This window comes from Bidens hawaiensis, unplaced genomic scaffold (assembly GCF_021521415.1).
Source record: "Bidens hawaiensis isolate Kalapana, Puna unplaced genomic scaffold, B.hawaiensis_p1.1 tig00001143_1, whole genome shotgun sequence".
NCBI lineage: Eukaryota > Viridiplantae > Streptophyta > Magnoliopsida > Asterales > Asteraceae > Bidens > Bidens hawaiensis.
Genome location: NW_027491065.1, coordinates 528,580 through 532,394, shown reverse-complemented (window position 1 = coordinate 532,394; position 3,815 = coordinate 528,580). Strand labels below are relative to the sequence as shown.

Below are 3,815 nucleotides of genomic sequence, written 5' to 3'. Positions count from 1 at the left end.
GACGCAAGAACCTAAGAAACCTTTTTTATTTTCTTTCTTTTCTTTTTCTTTCTTTTTCTTTTTTGATATATTTTCTAGAATTTCATTTTAAATATATAAATATTTTGAAAACGCCTCCAGCAAGATAGGGCGATGCAAAAAGCCGTATAGTGCAGGAGCGCTCACATTTTTTGGCTTACTCTTGCACTTGAATTTGAAAATCCGGCCTTTGGACCCTTGGCCCGCTTAGAAGTGGATTCGAACCACTGACACAAGGATTTTCAGTCCTTTGCTCTAACCAGCTGAGCTACCTGAACCACTTTCCTAAAAGATGTTTTCTTCATCGAATAGCGCCCTACCTTACCACTTGACTAGTAAAAAGCCCTTGTACTAAAAAGAATATTATATATAGGCCTTTTTCGCTTCTTCGTCAAGCTTTCGAGCAGCTCTTTCAACTGCCGCCTAATCCCCCTCAAGAACCGAGAGCCGCCCAGCCCCTGGAAAGCCGGAGGGAGCTTGCTTATAGAAAGAAGGAAGATAGGCCGATCAAACAAAAAGAACGCGCAAAGGTATCTCTGCTCCTAGTCACTAAGTAGTGCTATTCTGGGGACTATATCCAGATCTATGGATCTCCCCAACATCCAAGCGAGACTCCATCAAAATCTACCACTCGTTGGGCGACACCCTCTTTTCTACCAACACCCTACCACTAATTGATGAACTTTTCCAGTTTTCGCCTCCGACCTGAGAACACAGGGTCAAGCCAAGCCCTTACCCGCCTGAATGGAATTCATAACTCCTTCGTCTGGTCGATAAGGGAGAAAGCCCGTGGAACTAGACTGTGACTCTTCTATTACATTATAGAGAAGTCCATTCTCGTCATGGTCGATCCACGTCCTACCGTAATGCCCGGAGAACCAGGCTTGCTTAGCTTACAAAGCTAGCTTACTAACGCGAATCTTTTTTATTGATTGCACGGGCTAGCCAGCAAAGCCCCCGACGCTTTATTGCTTCATTTAGGCACCTACTGACACTAAATCCGTTCCACTCGTGCTTCTCTAACGAGAATCACTTCGTTCCACTCTCCCAACAGGCCAGCAAGCCATTCCTAGCGGCTTAGCCCTTGTTAAAGGCTAAAGAGCGTACTGAACACTCACCCTTTCTCGCCAGCAAGCTAAGCTCCTAGTCCTCTTAGCCGGCTTACCTTTAACCTAACTCTCTATTTTATGGCGGGAAAACACTACTTTTTTTTATCAAAAAAACAGAAGGCTATTGAAAAGCTCTTTTCTTGTGTTCTTGAGTACACGTTAGGATATTACTTCAGGGGCTATCCAAGCCATTGAGGAGCCTGCTCAAGCTGCTGAGGATGATGAATGATCCTAGAGGCTCTTCTTCTGTATGAGATCTTATAACCGGGAAGTGTAGGTAGAACTTGTGTGGAAGGAAGACACTGGCGAGTAGACGTGTGAGAGCCCCCATCAAAGGTCGATATCTTACCTTTAAAAGCGGGTACAAGAATTGGAAGTCGGGATATCCCAATCTTCCAGCTCTCAAGCAGTTCAGAAGATTCATCCCTCATTCAATCCCTGCTTTCATCTACCCCTATGTTTTTGCTTTCTTCATCTATGCCTATGCCTCCAGGGATGGATCCAATTTCCTGTCCTTTTTTGGAATTGTTGATACATATGTTATGTTACGATGGCTTCGGTTGAGAGAGGGTGGTCGTAGATCATAAATCTGTAGCGAAGCTAGGTTGTTGAGTTCCAGTAACCAAGATAAACTGTAGTTCTAGAGAGAAGGCAGTGAACGGAGTTGGCAGTTTGAGGGCGGATGGACCCAGAGTGAACAAGTAGCTTGGATCAATCTTTGCTTTCCTTTGACAAGGCAGCTAAGGTCCAGCTTCGCTTTCTCCTTCGCTGCCTTTCTCTAACGAGACAAGTAAAGTACCTTACACACAAAGTCAGCTTAAGCTGAGTGAGTTCAAGTTTTAATAAACAACATTATATAAATCATTCCAAGGGTTTAATATATAATATGGGATATGAGCAGTTAGGCCATAATAAACGATAAGTGATCATACTTATATATCTATATAATTATATCCCTAGGCATAACATCCAAGTAATAACATCAGGGTCGAGCACACGTACAACCCAAACACACAACATTGCATCCGAGTAATAACATCAGGGTTGAGCACACGTACAACCCAAACACGTAACATTCATCCACCGTATGCAAACACAAAGTAGGCATACGTAAACATCCTTAGTCGATAATGACTAATCATTGGCCATATAGTAACACGTGTATAAATATACATATATATATATATATACATATATTATTCCAAGATATACCATACTACAAGTAAGCCTATGGGCCATAAGATATCACATGTGTATACATACTTAAATATCATCACAAAATATACCATAGTATAAGTGAGTCTATGCAAAATAATTTAAGCGGTTTATTAAGTAAAAACAGTTCAGTGTGTATGCTAGCCCAAAACTTGAAAAGAGTGTAAAGGGGCATCATGAACTCACCTGACACGAGCCACAAATCACCACGAGCTAGAGAACCCTTACGTATTCCCACAACTCACACGCCTGTCGGATTATAGACACAATCAATACTAACGATACCGACTGGACTCGTTTACCCTACGAGACATTCTAACATGGTTTGAGTTACCTAAAGCCTCGACCTCACCAAGATGAATTATAACAGCCCCCTAGGCTTTGTTTATACTAAAACGACCATTAGACACTCCCGAGAATAAAGAATTCCCAAATTACCCCCGGAAGTACTAGGCGAGGCTAATATGCGCGTTTAAGAGTTGTTTAGGCACTTAACATCCAACTCAGCCCCGTGTGGACCCAAATTGATAAATTCAGAGCCTACTAGCCCACAAAATACTACACGAGTTGGATGGGTCGGTAACTCGCAAGCACAACGCACCGACTACTCAATAAACGAGAATACGCGTTGTGCCGACCCGTTTGAGTAACCAACAACCAATTCAGCCCCAATACTTAAAAAAAATAATTTTCTAACAGCCCGTATATCAAACCGAAGTTACCCGAACTGAATTGGTTGTTAATTCATTCAAACCTCGCGTTAAACGCAACAATTCGACAATCTAATCACCCGAATACTAACTTTCAATCTATTAACAATTGGCCAATCAAGCGAATGCTATGGCTCGCAATACTAACGTATGAAATACAAGACATACCTAGGAAGGTTTTGGAGTAAGAACCTTACTCAAAACAGACCCGAAAACCGTTCAATTGGGCAGCCACCGGTGAGGCCTAAAACAACCGATTTTTGACGAATAAGCGAGCTAAAAGGATAAATTAAGGTGAAAAATAGTTGTAATACGCTAGGACCTACCTCGAATTAGACATGGGATGGCCGCAATGGAGTTGGAGTGGCACAGAAACCAAGTAGGCAGCCACTCCTAGCTGCCGATCGCAAAAGACATAGGGGCGGCTTAGGGTTTTCAATTGGGTAATTACAAGATCAGTCCTCCAACTTATCGATTGTGATGTATTGTTCCAAGGTTTCTATAATATAACTTTCAAAATGACCTGGAAGCCCCCCTTAAGATGACAGGCCGGGTCTCGGTTAAAGATACAAACCTTACAAGGCATGAATCCTCTTGCCTAAAACTTACGGGTGTTACAAGTCTATCCCCTAAAAATGGGATTCGTCTCTGAATCCCGCTACACAGGAACGAGCGTAGAATGAGGCAACTCAAGTCATCAAGTTATACACTGGACTCGCATAAATAGTACCCCTACTGTATGATATCGTACTACCTCCTAGCT

At 42.4% G+C, this 3,815-nt stretch overlaps 1 non-coding gene across 1 annotated transcript; it reads right to left on the bottom strand.

Annotated features, from left to right (window-relative positions):
• Nucleotides 1–222: 222 nt before the first annotated feature.
• TRNAF-GAA (transfer RNA phenylalanine (anticodon GAA)) lies at nucleotides 223–296 on the bottom strand. The gene has a single exon. It is a non-coding gene; the product is annotated as a tRNA-Phe (tRNA).
• Nucleotides 297–3,815: the final 3,519 nt, after the last annotated feature.